The following is a 21,073-nucleotide window of genomic DNA, read 5'->3' on the forward strand; positions in this document are numbered from 1 at the left end:
CCATAAGAGGGACACATTGTTAAAATGGACTTCACTTCACCAAAGTTAAAACCTCTTGCACATCAAAAAACATCATTTAGAAAATGAAGCGGAAAGCCACAGATTGCAAGTATATATTTTCATTTTATATATCTGAGATAAACCCTTGTGACTAGGATATAGGTATGTAGAACTTCTATAAATCAATGAAAATAAGACAAATGCCTTGTTTTGTTTTGTTTTTTTAAACAAGGCAAAGACATCTTTCATGCAGGAATTTATAATGGCCAATAGGCACATGGAAAAGCAAATTAAAAACAATTAGATCAATTCACATGTATAAAAATGGCTAATATTTGAAGAGAGACTGGAAAAAAAGCAAATATTGGTGAGGATGCAGGCAAATGTACCTTCACAGATAATCCTGTAAAATGGCACACCCACTCTGAGAAACTGTCTGGCAGTTTTTCACATTTTAACCATCTCTATTCCTAGGTATTTACCTAAGAGAAATGGAAATTAAAATGCCACCAATAGGAAAACGGTTAAATGAATCATTGAATATTTTTACATGGCATAATGAGTGAACTGCTAAGAGTGAACTGCTATTCCATTCACCAACATGAATCAAATTCAAAAACATTATTTTGAGTGTATTTACTACACTCATTTTGAGTGTATTTACACACATCTGTGTGCTACCATTTATAGGAAGTTTGATTACAGTCAAAATTAATTTATGGTTACAGAAACCAGAATGGTGATTGTCTCTGGGGAGGACGATTGAGGCCTAAGGAAAGGGAAAGAGGCACAAGAGAAATTTCTAGATTGATGAACAGGTTCTAATCTAGATTGGAGCATTTCTTTCTCAAATATAACTTCTCAAAAGTCATTATATTATACACTTAAATATGTGAATTTCACAGTATGTATATTGACTTTATTAAAATATTTCATAATAGGTGTGCCTGGATGGCTCAGTTGTGTGTCTCAACTCAGTTTTCATGTCTGCCTGTGGCTCAAGTCATGATCTCAGGGTGCTGGGATCAAGCTGCATGGGGCTCCCTGCTCAGTGGGAAGCCTGCTTCCTGCTCTCCCCTTGCCATCCCCACCCCAAATAAATAAGTAAAATCTTTGGAAACATTTCATAATTTAAAAAGTTAAAAAGAGAAAGTAAAAAGAGAGGGCATATGGCAGAAAGCCCATTTTAAAATAATGGTGCCCATCCTCCAATTTGACCAGCTCTACTGGTAGAATGTTCCATTTACCAAGTGTAAATTGGGTTCCAGGTAGAGCACTGTGGAGTTCTCTGCAGTTTGTTGTAGGCTGTTGGAACTATGACTACCTAGTAGGACTCTGTGGGGAACCTCAGTGCCACATAGGGATTGTGAACCGCTATGGAGCTTGGCTTTCGGCTGATCCTGGGGAAGACAAAAGAAGTGGTAGCAGAGCTGCTGCTGGATGACGTGAGACCAGGTCTGATCCACAACAGCCTCCAGTGGGAATCAGTGGTGTGTGTATCAGTTATTGGCTTTTTGGTGGGTCTGTTATATTTGTTCAGGCTCATGCATTAGGTTAGAGGCTGATTTTATAAGGAATGTCTGAGTACCTTATAATTGAGCATCAATTTTTGACACACTCAGTTCTGTTCACAAGGAATATTTACCTATTATTAGTCACACTTAGAAGATACCAGTCTAGAAAAAGAGTCATTAAAAATACAGAACTTGGTGGACACATATGGAAAGTTAAAGGGAATGAGCTTGATCTTAAAGGAGGAAATGACATCTCTAGAAAAGAAGTAAACAAAGAGGAATCCAGATCCTCAAGACACAAAGAAATGGTGGCTGAAATGATAACAATGACCCAGTTGCCAGAAAAATGGCTTGCAAGTCATCACATCAAAGAAGATTTTCCAAGCACTGCAGTGGCTAGAAGCTTGCTTCCCTACTGTCCCTCACTGAGGAGTTGAAAGTAGAGCTCTTTATGTCCCTCTGCTCATACCCCTGTGCTACTGGGTTCTCTATCTCTCTGTCTAAAAAGAGTTTGATTAGCTGTGCTTTTGAGAAGCACTTAACCCTCCTAATAGGCTGGAGTTGTTTGTTTTTTTAATCCACGATCACATTCTGAAAACAGAGATGAATTCCTTTAAGGTTAATTCAAACTGCAAATGAACCAACTGTTGGAATGCCAGAAATACACCAGAAAACTGGGGATTCTTTAAAATTGTCTCTCTTCAAAATGAATTTTAATCTCATTTTTTATTTAAAAACTGATGACACTTATTTATGAGACCAAACTTGTGCTCAAAATAAAGCTTAATGAAACTTACTTCTCAGAATAGTGTTTTATAAACATTATTCATTTAGTTTAATAAGTGGGAATTATTTCTATTGTTATATACATATTGTGTTTTATTTAATATGTGTAATTTAGGAAAAAATAAACTATTTAAAATGCAAAGGCAATTTGGTATTCCCAAACCTGTGTTTAGTAAAGTCACAAGTAAAATGAAAAACTTTTTTTCTAATAAATAGTGTATGGTTAAAGAAAAACTTGTTTTTGTTTTTGTTTTATAAATGAACATACTACATATAATAATTGTAGGGTATAGCTAAAGTGATATAGAAGGAAATTTATAACATTTAATGTTTCTTGTTTTTTTTTTTTTTAAAGATTTTATTTATTTAACTGAGAGCATGAGCTGTGGGGAAGGGCAGAGGGAGAAGCAGACTTCCTGCTGACCAGGGAGCCTGCTGTGGGGCTGAATCCCAGGAACCTCAGATCATGGACCTGAGCTGAAGGCAGACACTTAACCAACTGAGCCACCCAGGTGCCCCAGCATTTAATGTTTCTATTCAACAAGAATAAATAAATGTTTATATTAAATAGGAATAAAAGCTAAAAAAAGAAAAGGGGGGAAGCATTTTATGGTTCTTTACAGCAGTTTTTAACAATCCCAATTCTTAGGCCACTCTCTAGACCATTTAAAGAACCTCAAGGGGTGGAGTCAGGCACCAGTGGTTTGTGGAGCTTTCCAGGTAATCCTTCTGTGTGACAGAGGTTAAGGACCATTGATTTTTATGGTATGCAGACCATTATAATATATATAATTTCACTGTAAAACCAATCTTACAGCTACTTTGTATTAACTATATAACAGAATACTCTAACACAAAAGCATAATCTCATATAAAGAGAACACAAAAAAAGAATTGTCAGAAGAATGCTACCATATACATTGAAAATGAGATGGTGTGATATATTAGTTTACATTTTTAATCAGGAGGTCTATTCATAGATCTGTTAAAAAATTAGTAAAGACAAACATTTTTCCTTATTTGGTATGGTGTGGCTTGATTCTTATTCTGCCTTTAGTTCCCTTATTTCTGAAATGAAGGACTGAGTTAAAACAATTTCGTTAATGCTATAGAATTTTTTGGTTTTAGAATGAGTAAAAAACTTTGGAGATAAAGGGATTGAGATTGAATTTTGATCTATTAGACACTGGACTTCTTTCCCTTCAGGGGCAAAAAAAAAAAAATTTCCCTCATTAGAATGATTTTTATTTCTAAGAGAAACAAGGAGAAGAGGGTATATGGGGACTGGTTGTTGAAAGTACATTTTTGAGTTTTGATATAATCTGGTTAACTACTTATTATACTTGTCAAGTACAACAAAGAATTCACAAAATAAGGGCAGATTTGAAAGCTGGTAGACACATTATAGCAGTTGATTTAATGCAAAATAAATCTGACACTTAACTGTCAGACAAGGAAATGACTTAAAAAAACAAGACAAAAACATCCCGACTACATAGCGTATCAGCCCCTGACTCTTCTGACCCTTCCCTAAAGTTCTTCCCTGTGAGTTCCGGTCTGAGCTAGAGTTCTACTTTATCATCAAGAGGTTCCTCTCAGCAGAGTCAAATCTATCCTATGGTGGGGTTCAGAATTTGTCTTGCTGTCCTAAATCCATTTCCTGTATGCCAGAATGATCTTGAGTTTTCCAGATCTGGCATTCTCTCTTCTTTCTCCATGTCTCTGGAGCAACCAGGTTAGCCCACTTGTCCCGTTGGACTTTAACCTTGTTGCCAGAAACCCACTTCCCTCTTTGATAGACCATTCTGCCTAATGTCTTGTCAGGTCTTCAGTGGAGGTTAGGGCTTGCTCCCCATTGTAACCTTGGATGAACAAACTAATCTTCAGCACTACTTTCCTCAGTCGCGATTCCATACCAGCCTAAGTGAACCTCCTATTCACGACTCTGCTGATCCTATAAATACCCGACATGTACCACCCAACTGGCCTGCAGGTGTTGGCCTCAGTAGCAAGATTAATCCCTTTCTTGATATCCTACTGACTCCAGCTTTCTCTTTCCTCTCCCATTGATTTACATGCACAGCTGGGGCTGAAGACTCCTACAAGCAAAGTATCCTATGTGCTGGGTCCTCAGTTAAATTTATGTTGAACTAATGACGAGATGAGTGTTGTGAGTTTGGTACTGGGCAGGGCCAATGTATAAAACTAGGTATCAGTGTTTATCTCTAAATTATCTTAGTTTTTCTTTCGAGAAAATGACAATTATTGTGGAAACTGCATTTAAAAGGTATTTATTTAAATCCACAAAATCTTACATCTTAATGTTTGAATCTAACTATTTTTACTCTAAGATTAAACACATCATCATTCTTATAGTTATCTTTGAAATGCTCACTTCTCATATATGCGCTATTGTTTATATTGATTGTTATTATTGTCTTTTATTCGCTAAAATCATAAGGTGTCTGGGATATAAGTATGGATAGGGCGATGTTAATGAAGCAGTTATCAACCATGCCAACCAACTTGAAAAGTTCAAATTTCTCTTTCTAGATGAACATAATATAATAAAAGTCTGAAGTTCTTATGCCAGTAAATATATAACAAAGGGATATCTTCAAAAACTTGAAAAGACAACAAAAAAGGCAAAAAAAAAAATCAGAGATTCTACAAATTTCTATGGCTGTGGGTATCACTTATTTCTACATATGTCAGGATTAGGAATTGGCCAAAGTGAAACCATTCACAAAGCATCATGCTTAACCCAGCTGATGGGCTGCTGCAACTAGTAATTTCTAATTGTGTCAGGATTCTAACAGAACTTGGACCTTGTTTTTTGTGTCTTTTATGAACCAGTGATCTTGGGACCTAGCACATCCAGGTAGCTAAAAATCTGTTTGATAACTGCTCATTCCAATACGTTAATGTCTTTATATCAAATGTAGTAACAAACTTTCAGAACCACAGCCATGGAGAGGTCCTGCACCCAGGGCAAGGGCTTGGAAGGGTAGGTAAGGAAAGAACTGTGCTATATTCTCAATTTTGTCTGCTTTATGCTTTTAAAAAAGACTTCTGTTTTTAAAAGGATTAACTCTCATGTATGCCTTTTTAATTGGCCTCATAGAGTTTAGGAAGGACTTTGGGGGCCCTCAGAGCTTTGAGAGTGTTAAGTTTTTACCAAGTACTTGGATCTAGCCTGGGGCCTTCCTGGAGCAAGTTTCCCTAGGATCCCAAGGTAATTTAGCTATGACCTAGGTTTATTTATTATTCTATATACTTCCTTCCCAACTTGAATATGTTTTATGGATCTGTTTTCTCTCAGGGGGAAAAATATACTAATAGGTTATTACCTCTGTTTTTAATCTTGTAACATGGAAAAACCATAAATGCCTCAAATCCCATAAAAGTATAAGAAAATTAAATTTCCATAATAATTATTTATTAAAATGTTTCCAGACTCTGTTTTATAGCCTTATAAGCATTATCTCTGATCTCAAAACAAAACAAAACAAACAAACAAAAAAAACACCCCAACAGAAACATATAAACAAAACCTCCTGAGAAGTAGATATTATTTCTAATTCATTAGATACAGAAATATGAAATTGAAAAACTGCTTATTGACACAAAGTAATGGAATTTGAACATAGGTTTTACTGTCCATCTTAAAAATGTGCTCTCCCTTTGATTATAGAAATACAAATTAGGAGTGGCTTTGTTAATCATCACAGTACAGTTTCCTTGATAGAATAAGGTAATATTAAAACTTATTTAATTAATCATATCACAGTAAAAATTATAAATCAATTGATAATTGATAGGATAATTAATAAATTGAGTTTTCTTTGTAACTGAAAAGCTGGCATTGTCTATATTCCATGATATTATATATCCCAGAGGGGAATTTTATCAGTCATTTGGTTAAATTAGGAGAGAACAGAAATCTTTTATCTAAGAAACAATAACAATGGCCCTGCTATGAACTCCCCTAAGGAATTCTCATGTAACAAAAACAATTATCCCCTTTTGGATTACCAAATATATATAATTTTGGAAACTACAATAAATTTTAGGCTCTGATTTATTATTGCCTTAGGCCAGGAAAACACGTTTAGAAGAAATTAAACGCACCACCGCAAATGTCAGAACCACAACTGCCTGATCTAAGAGTTAATAGCTAAAAAGTCAATGGTAAAAAATAGAGGCAAAAACAATATCTGAATGAGAATTCTGTCAATATTCCAGGGAAAAGGAATTTGAAAAGGTCATTTGTTATTGGTTAATGAATGATATTGGGAAAGAAATCATCCTTTCCCATAAATGCATCGGTAATTTGATTATCATCATCAGTCTCCTTAGTTAACATGAAATATTATTCAACAATGCAGGGCTCCCATCCCTGCTGTGAGTCTCTGACTGGGATCAAAGACAGATTACCAAAGCTCTCTCAACCTTGATTCTGGCTACTTGCACACAGTCCCATCACAGCACTTCTGCAGTTCTAGTTTCCTGAAATTTCACCCCACAGAACTAGGACAGCATAGTCTGGGTCTGTTGCACTGTGGTACCATCCATAAGAAAAGTACCCCATTCTGGATAGAGTGCTTAACTCTATCAGGACAACTGGGTAATAGAGAAGGCTGGAGTTTAAAATAATCTCACTGGAACAAAGTAGACATTCTTAGGCTGTCAAATTCTGCAGACCAAACAGCATGCTGTTAAAAACAATTTTCAAAAACAACTAAAACTAGACTCTCAAGAGAATGTAAAATGAACACATTCAAAATTTTATTTGCATCACTAATTAAATGAGCAAACCAGAAAACATGTTACAACTGTTTTAGCAGAGAATCCAAAGAACAGACACATTTATAGTTAGGAATACCAAAATGAACTCAGAAATAGGTCCCAAACTTTCCACATAGAGGACAGTTGCCTCTCTATTGGACAGAGGCCATTTGCATGTCCATAGACAAGAATCATTTGCATTGCCATCAGTTCTGGACAAGTTCATTTAAATTTTACAGATTTGTATAATAGCCATATCAATGACAAAGGCAAATTTTTTGTAGGTTCTGAAAATTCTGGGAGCTCCAGCATTCCACTGAAATGATATCCAGTAATATGGGGGGTGAGGCAGGGGGGGGGTGTAGCAGTGGTAAGCCAATAAAAATATTCAATGGTCAGTTCTCCAAAAATCTTTCAAAAACTCAAACCCTGATTTGAAGCAGCTGTCAATTTCCATATTATAATACTCCCATGGTGGCTGATGCCAAGTTATTAGTGTGTCATCACTGACCATGAGCTGGAAAGAGAGATTCAGTAGCAACATTATGTAGTATTTTCTTCAAACAGGTACAAAAGACAAAAACAATCTCAAGACCATAGATACAGCAAATTGTAGTAAAATAATTGGAAAGGGATAGGGTTTGGGTATCTATTACCTCTGCTTATCTGTTAGTTTGCTTACGGATGTACAGCTCTACCAGTTTTAATGGAGGTATAGATTTGGGGTGACTACAGTCAGGATACAGAACAGTTAAAAAAAAACCCAAACTCTCTCCTGCTGCCCCTTTATAGTCACACCCTCCTGAACCCCTAGCCCCTGGCAACCACTGATCTCTTGTGTGTTACTTCTGTTTTCCCTTTTCCAGAATGTCAACTACGTGGAAACATAAAGTACATGATCTTCACAGAGGGGCTCCTGTCAGCATAGCACCTTTCAGAATCAGCCATATTCCTCAATATACCCAATATCCCTTTTCATTTCTGAGTAGTATTTCATTGTTGGATGTACCACAGTTTGTTTATTCATTCACCTGTTGAAGGATATTTGGGTTGTTTCCAATTTTCAGTGATGCTGAACAGAGTGGTTATAAATCTTTTGGTATAGGTTTTTGTGTGAATAGGAGTTTTCAATTCCCTTTCGTAGATATAGAAGAGTTGGATTATTGGGATAAGTAACTTTTTTTTTTTTTACTATTAAGCTGTTTTTGACTATTAAAAGTAAAACTTCTATGACTATCCATGGAGAAGTCTTTGTAGGGACATGATCCCTCTTTCCTATTGGGGAAGCACTTAGGAGTGAATGGCTGTATCAGACATTTGGTGTGTGCTCCACTTTTTAAGAAACTGACGAAGTGTTTCCTAAAGCCTTTGTGCCATTTCACATTCCAACCAGGAGCTTCTCCTCATCTTCCCCTGTGCCTGGTATGCTCAATCTTTCAAACTGTAGGCATCCTACTTGGTGTGCAATGTACCTCATTATGGTTTCTAGCTGTGTTTCCTAATGACTAACGATATTGAATACCCTTTTTTAAAAAAATGATTTTATTTATTTATTTGAGAGAGCAAGAGCACAAATGGGATGGAGTGGCAGAGGGAGAGTGAGAAGCAGACTCCCCACTGAGCAGGGAGCCTGACGTGGGGCTTGACCCTAGGACGCTGAGATCACAACCTGAGCCGAAAGCAGAAACTTAACCAACTGAGCCACCCAGGCACCCCGATACTGCACATCCTTTAGAGTACTATTTGCTATGTGCGTATCTTATTTGGTGAAGTGTCTATTTGTTCAGATCTTTTGGCCATGTTTCATTGGTTAATTTGTTTTCTTATTTTGAAATAAGATAATGATTTGTAAATATTTTCTTCCAGGGGCTTGTGCTTTTTGTTCTTTTAACAGTGTCTTTCAAAGAACAGGTAGTCTTAAGTATGATTAAGTCCTATTTATTAGGTTTTTTAATGGATTGTGTTTTTGGTATTGTACCTATGAAATTTTTGCCTAAACAAAGGCAAACCAGTCAATGATTTTTGAATGTGAAAACTACTGGGAGAGAATTCTCCAAAAATTCTCATATTTCAGCACATTTGGGGAGCAGGGGCTCTAAGTGTCCTATTGTTCTAGACTATTTTTCAAGGGTGTTTGTGCAGCAAATAGTTTTGGAAGATAGAGAAAGTGCCTCTCACTGGAGCAAAATTCAGTTTTGTTTACTGGCAATGTTTTTCTCCAGGACAGTATTTGGGCACGCTTACTTAAAGCCAATTATTAAAGATTAGGATTCCCTAAATTCAGGGTTCCTCAGATGTGATGCAAAACAACTTCCTGCCCAAGGCGCTCTCTGAAACATTCCTTCAGGACTTGGAAGCCAAAGAACACTGATGCGAACATGAAGTTTTGGTACTTTCTCTGAAGTATTAAAATCTTTTGCCTCTGCTGGAAGAGTCTTGTGTCTTGTGTCAGCACTTATGAAAATGTAGCAGGCAAACTCGTCAGTTTTATAAGTAGGATACAATCTCATAACTTTTCATAATTCTTGAAAAAAACCAGCCTTTCATTTCTGGATTAAACCCCACTTGGTCATAATAAATTATCTTTTTTACATACTGTTTGTTTTAATTTGCCATATGTTTTGAAAATGACATTTGTAAGTATGCTTATGGAGATGCTGGTTTATAGTTCCTTTTTCTTTTCTTTTTTTTTTTTTTTTTTTTTGTAGTTCCTTTTCTTATAATATCTTCTATCCGATTTTGAAATCTAAGTAATGCTGACCTCATCAAATGCGTTGGAAACATTTCCTCCTCCTAAAATTTCTGTAAGAGTTTGTGTAGAATTGGCATTATTTTGTCCCTTGATGTTTGGTAGAATTCACAAGTGAAGTCATTGGGCCCGGATTTTTGTAACAGCACTCCAAATGGTCTGAAGGTTAACTTGCTTCAGGATAACACACTGGTTACTTGCTGACCCAAGTCTCTGGATCTATAGCAGACAGACCACTAGCCATGAGGACCAGAACTTTCCCAGGCTGCAGAGGCTAGCAAATCTGTTTGAAGCTGCCTCAGCCATTTGATTAGAGTAGCAGTATTTTTTTGAGCAAAATGTTTTTCTTTTAGGTCATATAGATGATTCTACTAACCTCCCCTTGTGTAGTAGATGTGTAGATCTTGCCTTCATTTGCAGAAAGAACAGAATACTCCTTCATATCACAAAACAAGAACTTAACCTCCTGCACAACCCAAGGACTGAAATAATGTTTGTAGTTGGCACCATCGAGTCTGCATGTAATCAAGAAAAGTTGCAGACCACTGCACTCCTTTAATGATTAACTGCCTTAAACTCCCTTTAAAATCCTTGGGCCAGGCAGAAACTTGGGAGTTGCCGTTTGGACAAGAATCTACTTTCTCCCCAGGTGGCTGGATTGCTAAACAAAGCTCAAATTCCTTTCCAGTCAAAACTAGTCTCTTGAGTGTTGTTGCCTTTCAAGCAACAAGCAGTTGAACTTTGGGTTCAGTAACAGTTTTACTCATAGAAGGGCTTTTAGCTACAAAGGAAAGTAATAGAGATAGAACTCTTCAGATCAAGAGCTTGGTAGGGTTAAATGGGTGATGGGCATTAAGGAGGGCACTTGTTATGATGAGCACTGGTGCTATATGTAAGTGATGAATCACTAAATTCAATTCCTGAAACTAATATTACACTGTATAGTACCTAACTGGAATTTAAATAAAAACCTGGGGGGGGGGGGGGAAGGCCTTGGTAGTTTGTGTCTTTCAAAAAATTTCTTTATCAGGGCACCCGGGTGGCTCAGTGGGTTAAAGTCTCTGCCTTTGGCTCAGGTCATGATCCCAGAGTCCTGGGATCTAGCCCCGCAGGGGGCTCTCTGCTCGGCAGGGAGACTGCTTCCTCCTCTCTCTTTCTGCCTGCCTCTCTGCCTACTTGTGATCTCTGTCTGTCAAATAAATAAATAAAATCTTTAAAAAAGAAGTTTCTTTATCTAAGTTATTGAATTTATTGTCATAAAGTTGTTTTAATTACTTTGTTTTTTTAAATACCCGTAGAATTGGTATTAATGTCACCTCTCTTGTTCTTGATTTTATAATGTGTATGTTCTTTTTAAATTTTTGATTATGTGCACCTGGATGGCTCAGTTGTTTGAGCGACTGCCTTTGGCTAAGGTCATGATCCTGGAGTACCAGGATCGAGGCCCACATCGGGCTCTCTGCTTCTCCTGCTGACCTCTTTCCTCTCATGCTCTCTTGCTCTCTCTCATTCTCTCTCTCTCAAATAAATAAATAAAATCTTTAAAAAATTTTTTTGATTATGCTGGCTAGAGATCTATCAATTTTATTTCTAATGTATTAATTTCCTGGACTGCATAACAAATTACCACAGATTCAGGGCTTCAAACAATGAGCATTGATTATTGCACTCTCTAGATTAGCAATTTTGATACGGTTTACCTGAATCCTCTTTAAGGCTGCATTTAGACTATTGGCTACAGGTGGGTTCTCATCTGGAGGCTTAACAGGGGGAAGGGTTCACTTTCAAGCTCACTTTGGTTGTTAGCAGAATTTGTCTTCTCGCAGCTGCGAAACAAAGGAACCAAGACTTTCTGGTTGCTAGCAAGAGGCCACCCTTAGCTCCTTGATGGTGAGCTCAGCTTCTTGCCATCTAGGCCTCCAAACATCTTGCTTCTTGAAATCCAACATGGTAAAAGGAAAGCAAGTCTGCTAGCAAGATGAACTAATATAATGTCAAATGTAACAGAATCATGAGATTCACAGCCCATCAATTTTGGCATATAAAAATCCCAGGAATGACATCCTATTACCATTGCTGTATACTATTAGAAGAGCCACAGGTCCCAATTAACTCAAGGGGAGGAGTTACAAAAGGGCATGAAAACAGCAGGCTGAGATCATGGGGCCATCTTAAAGTCTGTCTACCACATTTTAAAACAAGTTTTTTTATTTCATTTCATTTCTCTTATTGTTTTCCTGCTTCCTATTACTCTGATTTCCAGTCTGAGGTGTTTTTTTGTTTGTTTCCTTTCTTCTGTTATTTTGTGTTTTGTATACTCTTTTCCTTTCTGTCATAGTCCTTTAGTACTATAAATTTCCCTCTAAGTGATTCTTTGTGACATTCCATTACAGTTTTGTTTTTTGTTTTTTGGTGTTTCTTTTGGCTGCATTTTAATTTTCATCACTTCAAAATACTTTCTCATTTCCCTTTTGATTTCTTCTTTGACCATGAGTTATTTATTTATTTATTTTTTAAAAGATTTTATTTATTTATTTGACAGAGATCACAAGGAGGCAGAGAGTGAGGGGGAAGCAGTCTCTCCGCTGAGCAGAGAGCCTGATGCGGGGCTCAATCCCAGGACCCTGGGACCATGACCTGAGCCGAAGGCAGAGGCTTAACCCACTGTGCTACCCAGGCGCCCCGACCATGAGTTATTTAGAAGTGTTTGGATCTTTAATAAATATTTGGGCATTTTCTAGAACTGCATTTGTTCTAATTTAATTCCATTATGATCAGAGATCATACTTGAAAATATTTATTATTCTGTGTCAAATAAAGTGTTCTATAAATGTTAATTGGGTCAAATTGATTGATAGTGTTTATCTAATCTTCTATATTTGTACTTATCTTTCTCTACTTGTTCTATCAGTTATTTGGAGAGGGATATTAAATATCTCATTATAACTGTGAAGTTGCTTATTTCTCCTCAAGATTCTACCAGCTTTTGCTTCATGTATTTTGGGGCTCTGTTAATAGGTATGTAAGTATGTAAAATTGTAATGCCCTCTTAATAAATTGTCTCCATTATCATCATGAAGTGACCCTCCTCATTGTTGATAAAATTCTTTGCTCTAAAATCTATTTTATCTGCTAATAATATGTACTTCAGTTTTACTGTGATTTCTGCTATCATGGTATATCTTTTCCCATCCTTTTACTTTTAACCTATCTGTATCTTTAGTTTAAAGAATACAGAATAAACTCCACAACCAAAGGGAGAGAAGAGGTAACATTGAAGAAGGACAATGACCCCTCCATACTGAAAGTAGAATTCTTCATTTTACTTCAGTAAAATACTGAGCAAAGGAAAAAAAAAAAGTATGTTTCTTATAGGCAACAGCTAATCAGGTCATGGTTTTTTGGTTTGTTTTTTTGTTTTCTTGGGTTCCCTCCCATTTGAAATCTTTACCTTATAATTGATGTGGTTAGAGTATTTGTATTTAATATGATCTTTGTCCCATTTGTTCTTCTTTCCCACATTGCTTTTTTATGCCTTTGTTTTGATTAAGTTATCCATGCTACCCCCTTTGTTGGCATATTAACTATAACTTGTTATGTCATAGTAGTGTTGGCTTAGTGTTTACAGCATATACCTTCACCTTATCAGTCTAATTTAAGTGGCATCATCCTACTTGCACGGTATAAGAACATTACAGTAGTGCTATAAATGGGATGTTAGTGTCCCCCCACCAAATTCATATGTTGAAACCCAATTCTCAATGTGATAATGTTTGGGATGTGATTAAATTATGAGGGATTAGTGTCCTTATAAGGGATTAGTGTTCTTCCAAAACAGACTCCCAAGAGCTCATATGCTCTTTCAACCATGCAAGGACACAGTGAAAGGAAAGCCTTCTATGAACTATAAAGCAGGCACTGAATCTGCTGGTGCCTTGATCTTGGACTTCGCAAGCACTGTGAGAAATACATTTCAGTTGTCTATAAACCACCCAGGCTGTGGTATTCCGTTATAGTAGCTTGAATGGACTAAGACAAATAGTATGCTTCCATTTAGAGCCTGTTTTCTGGGCTCTGCTTATTTTTTCCTGTCTGGCTGCTGTCTGGATACTCTGCCAAGACAGGAGGCGATGGCAGTTACAGGGTTCTCCTCATTTGTGGCTGGTCTCTTTGGCGATCACTGTCCCTCATTGCCTCACGTCATGGGTTGTGAAAACCAGTACTTCATGTGTTTTGGCCATTTCTGTTGTTGTTGTTTCATGTAACAGGGTAGATTCAGTTCCTGATACTACACCTGGACCAAAAAAGTCCAAATCCCTAGTTAATTTTCATTGAGTAGCAGACATTCATATACGTATGAGTGAAAATATAGAATCATTTGCATATATAGGAATGAAAAACTGTACAAATAATACAAGAATTAGTATATATGGTCTCCCTTTAAAGAGATTACATTAGTTTTCTTCTGTTAGGTGGTCGGGGGGAATAGAAATCCCATTTCACCTTCATGCAATCTCAGCGATTGAGATGATCCTAACCTGGACTTCATTTCTGCAAAGACCTGTTTATTTCTGGTACACTTGCTTTTAAGTGTTACTCTTTGGATTTTAATTCTAAATGTCAAGACTTACTTAGTAAACCCTCTTGCTGGCCTCTGGGCTATCATTTTTAGCCTTCTAGTACCGTGAGAATATAAAAAAATCTCAGCTTTTAAGCATCTCGATGACCTCTATTACAATTTCCATGTTTTTAGGATTAGAAGTGCCTCTATATGCTCGACTAACCGGCCTCTCAGGAATTCCTTCTTTTCCTGTATCTTCAATGATGTATTAGCTCTCTGATGCCTTCAAGCAGAATTTTTGTTTTTTAAATATGCCATACCAATTCTCTAGTTATTCTCAGCCAACCTCAGGCTTGGTCCAAATGACCTAATGTGTCAGTACCAGAAGTGAAAGTGCCCTGATATCCTATTCCTTTGCTTGTTTTTGCATGTTAAATATCCAACTTCCTTGACTTTTTTATAAGAAAATTTTCAAATCTAACAAAACGTCAAAGAACTTTATATTAAACATCTATGTATCTGCCACATAGATTCTACAATTGCTAACTTTTTGTATATTTGCTTTCTCACACATCTGTCCACCTCAATTTTCAAACATTTTATAAGTAAGTTGTAGAGAGGAGAAGGGAGTTGGGGGAAATTGGAAGGGGAGGTAAATTATGAGAGACTATGGACTCTGAAAAACAATCTGAGGGATTTGAAGTGGCGGGGGGGTAAGAGGTTGGGGTACCAGGTGGTTGGTATTATAGAGGGCATGGATTGCATGGAACACTGGGTGCGGTGAAAAAATAATGAATACTGTTATGCTGAAAATAAATTAATTTTTAAAAAAGTCTTATATTAAACTGAAAACAAAACAAAACAAAACAAAAGTAAGTTGTAGAAAACTGTATATTTGATCCACAATAGTTCAGCATGCACATAAGCAACTAGAGTTTAACAGCTTACTTATGGTCTTTAAACTCTACATAGAGTAGAACACACAAAATTTTACTTTATCATTCTATGATGGTTGACGTGCATACACCAATGTAACCCAACCACTATTAAGATAAAGAACATTTCTCTTATCCCCAAAGATACTCTCATGCTCCTTCCCTGTCAATTCTCCATTACCACCCCAAAGGCAACCACTGTTCTGATTTTTTTAATCATAATTTAGTTTTGTTTAATTTAGAACTTCATAAAATAGCTGTCAGATAGTAACCACCTTTTTTACATTTAAATTCCGGTAGCCAAAGTAGAATACATCATTAGTTTTTGATATAGTGTTCAGTGATTCATCAGTTGCATTTAACACCTAGTGCTCATCACATCACGTTCCCTCTTTTATGTCCATCATCCAGTTACCCCATCTCCCCACTCACCTCCCTTTCCACAATCCTCAGGTTGTTTCCCAGAGTCAAGAGTCTCTCATGGTTTGTCTCCTGCTCTGATCTCTTCCACTCAGATTTCTTTCCCTTCCCCTATGATCCTCTGTGCTATTTCTTATATTACATGTATCAGTGAAACCACATGATAATTGTCTTTCTCCAATTGGCTTATTTCACTAAGCATAATACCCTCCATTTCTATCCATGTCCATGTAAATGGTACGTATTCATTTCTGATGGCTGAGTAAAATTCCATTGTATATATGAGCTACATCTTCTTTATCCATTCATTTGTTGATGGGCATCTAGGTTCTTTCCATAGTTTGGCTCTTGTGGACAGTGCTGCTATAAACACTGGGGTGCACATGAGCCTTTGGATCACTACATTTGTATCATTGGGGTAAATACCTAGTAGTGCGATTGCTGGGTCATAAGGTAGCTCTATTTTTAACTTCCTGAGGAATCTCCATACTGTTTTCCAGAGTGGTTGTATCAGCTTGCATTCCCACCAACAGTGTAGGAGGGTTCCCCTTTCTCCACATCCTTGCTAATGCCTGTTGTAACCAGCCATTCTAACTAGTATAAAGTGGTATCTCATTGTGGTTTTGATTTGTGTTTCCCTGATGGCATGTGATGTGGAGCATTTTTTCATGTGTCTGTCAGCCATTTGTGTGTCTTCTTTGGAGAAGTGTCTGTTCATGTCTTCTGCCCATTTATTGACTAGATTATTTGTTTTCTGGGTGTTGAGTTGGTAAGTTCTTTATAGATCTTGGATACGAGTCTTTCATCAATATCATTTGCAAATATCTTCTCCCATTTCATAGGTTGAGTTTTAGTTTTTTACTATTTCCTTTGCCATACAGAAGCTTTTTATCTTGATAAAATCCTAATAGTTCATTTTTGCTTGCGTGTCCTTTGCCTTCAGAGACATGTCTTGCAAGAAGCTGCTGAGGGCGAGGTCGAAGAGGTTGCTGCCTGTGTTCTCTTCTAGGATTTTGATGGATTGCTGTCTTACATTGAGATCTTTCACCCATTTTGAATTTTCTTTGTGTATGGTGTAAGAGAATGGCCCAGTTTCATTCTTCTGCATGTGGCTTTCAATTTTCCCAGCACCATTTATTGAAGAGACTGTCTTTTTTTCATTGGATATTATTTCTGATTTGTTGAAGATTTGTTGACCATAGAGTTGAGGGTCCATTTCTGGGCTCTTTATTCTGTTCCATTGATATATAATGTCTGTTTTTGTTCCAGTACCATGCTATCTTAATGACGATAGCTTTGTAATATAGTTTGAAGTCAGGCATTGTGATGCCTCAGCTTTTTCTTTTCCATCATTCCTTTGGCAATTTGGGTTTTTTTCCTGGTTCCACACAAATTTTAGGATTGTTTGTTCTAGCTCTGTGAAAAATGTCAATGTATTTTGATAGGGATTGCATTGAATGAGTAAGTACTTTTTTTTCTTTTTGCTAATACTTCTTCCATTCAGATTTTTTTGTTGTTGTTCCATCCATATGATTGCATGTAGCCATTCAGTTTTTTTTTTTTACTACTGACTTGCACATCATTGCATTTTGTACTACATTTTGTTTATCCATTCTCATACTAATGAACACAAGGATGTTCTTAGTTTTAGACTGTTACAAACATTCTTGTACAAGTGCGTTTTTGGACATATGTTTTTATTTCTCTTAGATAAATACCTAGGAGTGGAAGTGCTTGATTATAGAGTAGGTGTCTTTATAGGAAACTGCCAGAGCTTTCTACAAAAGTCTGCCTATATTATTATGATTGTGAAAGGAATGGATGAAATAGGCCTTGCTGATGAGTTCTTCTTCTTGGAGAGAGTGGGGATAATGGTATTGGGGTGTGCATATGCCTCAGGGTACAAAGTCTTAAGTTAGAATCTGTTTCTCTGCCTTGGACTGCTCCTTTTAAAAACCCTCCTCCTTTAACTATAACCATGAAGTATTTGAGATCTAGAAGGTAGAGAAAGGAGGAAATGTATAAGGCTCAGCCAGTCTACCTGCACCGCTTTCTAACCCAAGTGGACTCTAGTGCCACTTTTTTTTTTTCCAGCCATGCCCTAGTATGTTCTCAATCACCTGCATTTTTTTATTATTTGTTTGTTTCGTTATGGCACAAGGACAACCTATTCAGTGCACCCAGGTCTGTGTAGGGGAGAGAAAAGATAAAATCAAAAACCAAATCCTTGCTTCCCCTCCAGTGTCCCCTTCTTTATGCTTGGTCCTCTTTTCACTATCAGCTGCTATTCTCTAGCCACCCCATCCATTCTCCACACTGAGATGTAACCTTCTTTAAGTGACTCAAGAATTTCTCAGCATTTAAGGACAAATACCATATGATTTACTCATATATGGAATTTATTTGTTCCACATGTATGCATTTGTTTCTTTGAGCAAAGGGAAATAAAAAGAGAGAGAGAGAGAGAGAGAGACCAAGAAATAGACTCTTAATGATAGAGAACCGACGGATGGTTACCAGAGGGGAGGTGGGTGGAGGAATGGGTGAGATAGGTGGTGGAATTTAGAAGTGCACATGTGATGAGCACTGAGTGATGTATGTATGATGAATCTCCATATTGTGCACCTGAAACTAATAGTACACTATATGTCAACTAACTGGAATTAAAATAAAAACTTAATTAAGAAAAGAATTTTTCAGAATTTTTAAATTAGTTCGACAAATCCATCAGCTTCTGCACTTCCAACATGGCTTCTGAAGTCTGTCAACTTTATTGAAATACAATACAGTGATAGAAATACACAGAGAATACTTTCTTAAGTCAGATTCATGGTGATTGTAACTTACATCAGTGTAATTGCCCCTTTTGGGTGTGCAATGTGATTAAAAATTTTTGCCAACATGTAAAATCATATTAGCCCTACAATGAAGGTATGGAATAGCTTTACCACCGTGAAAAATTCCCCTTTATATTCAATCTTCCTTCAACACAGTCCATGATCCGGTTTCTATCCCTATAGTTCTGTTTTATAGAATGTCATATAAATTAAATCATAAAGTATATAGTATTTTGTGTCTTGTTTCTTTTTCTTACTATGAAGCTTTTGAAATGTATTTATGCTGTAATGTATATTGGTAGCTAGTGGACCAATATTTTTATTACAAGAAATTAATTCAGAAGATTTAATAGGCAACGTAGTCATCTAAATTTTTCACCAGAGAAGGATTTTACTGAACTAGTTCCAGGGAGCATCAGTTCTATAAAATAAGATTCTCACTCCCCTATTTAAACTATCTTTCAACTTATTAACAACTTATATATTATCTTTTAGATTTCAAATCCTTAATATATTTTCCTTTTTTAAAATGAAAGCTGTGAACCAGAGGTTCACTGTTTTTCAGAAAAGAAAATTTTGATTAAATACATTTGGAAATACTTCATGCTATATCCTCCATCTGCGATTCATTTCAGCAAATGTAAGGTTTTGAAAAATTCTGGATTAAAGAAATCTAACTAATGTTCTTTAACTCAGCATTTTCTAAATTATTTAAACTATAGAGCAGTATTGCGTGATAGACTTTTCTTCTTTTTTTTTTCTGGTAGACTTTTCTATAGTGATAGAAATGTCCTATGTCTGTGGTGTCCAGTATAGTAGCCATTAGCCATCTGTGGATTTTGAACACTTAAGTGCAACTGAGGAATTGAATTTTTAATTTTCCTTAATTTAAGTTTGAGTTGAAATCACCACATGTGACTAGTGCTTTTGTTTGTAGTGAATAGTGTAATTTTAGAGTCCTTTAAAATGTTCTGTTCATGATGAATGGATTAAGAAGATGTGGTAAATACATACAATGGAATACTATGCAGCCATCAAAAGAAATGAAATCTTGCCATTTGCGATGATGTGGATGGAAATAGAGGGTATTATGCTGAATGAAATAAGTCAATCAGAGAAAGACAATTATCATATGATCTCCCTGATATGAGGAAGTTGAGAGACAACATGAGGGGTTTGGGGGGTAGGAAAGGAATAAATGAAACAAGATGGGATCAGAAGGGAGACAAACCATAAGAGACTCTTAATATCTCCAAGCAAACTGAGGGTTGCTGGGGACTGGGGGGGAGGGAGAGGGTGGTTGGGTTATGAACATTGGGGAGGGTACATGTTATGGTGAGTGCTGTGACATGTGTAAACCTGGTGATTCACAGACCTGTACCCCTGGGGCTAATAATACATTGTATGTTAACAAAAAATAAATAATTATTTAAAAATATCTGTTCATAATAGTTTTTTACAGTCTCACTGAGCTATTATTCCACATAGGACTGACTACATAATTTTCAGGGCCCAGGCCAAAATGAAAACCTAAGCCCCTTGTTCAAAAAGTAGGAAAAGTGTTATTAAATGTGCTTATGTATAAAGCATTTTCCCCTTCTTCTGTGGTCTTTGTATTGACTTGTCATGACAGGTTTTTATTTGCTATTTGCTATTATCCTTAGTAAAGATAAAACTGCAAATTGTTGTGTCTCAGTTGGAAGGAAGGATTTGGCCATGAAAACTATTCCAGGCAGAGGGCACAGCATGAGCAAAGGTCCTGAGGTTGGAATGAGCTTGGCATGTTCAGTGAACAGCAAAGAAGTTGGTATGGCTGGAGCAGAGAGTGAGCAAGGGACAGATAGAAAAGAGGTGTGTTTCCAGACATCAGCAGGGTCTACACCATGCAGAGTCTTTGCAGGAACTGATTTTTTTTTAATTGTGGTAAAATAGGCATAACATAAAATTTTAAAAAGTATACAGTTTGGTAGTGTTAAGTATATTCACATTTTTATGCAACCTGTATACTTAAAAATGGCAAATGTCAAAAAACAAAAACAACTATAAATTGTTTGAATTTTGCCATTCATCTATATATTGTATAGCAGAAAAATAAAATACAAATAAAAGAGCACTTAACTTTTATGTGGAATTTTCAAAATTGCATAATAGCTGAGTAAGGAAAAACTAAAAGAAAAAGGAAATATGGATTGCCCAGTCTTTCCCTCTTCTTTTACATCTTTATTTTTAGCATAAGTTGTCGGCTGATACAGGGAAGTAGCATGAATAAAAAAGGACAAGATGGGGTTTCTTGATTGTGTTTCTTAGAACATCACTGCCTTCTTTGCGTGTTTATTTTTTTTTTTTTAATTTTTTTATTTTTATAAACATATATTTTTATCCCCAGGGGTACAGGTCTGTGAATCACCAGGTTTACACACTTCACAGCACTCACCAAATCACATACCCTCCCCAATGTCCATAATCCCACCCCCTTCTCCCAA

The sequence above is a fragment of the Mustela nigripes genome, chromosome 6, assembly GCF_022355385.1.
Source record: "Mustela nigripes isolate SB6536 chromosome 6, MUSNIG.SB6536, whole genome shotgun sequence".
In the NCBI taxonomy this organism is placed as follows: Eukaryota; Metazoa; Chordata; class Mammalia; order Carnivora; family Mustelidae; genus Mustela; species Mustela nigripes.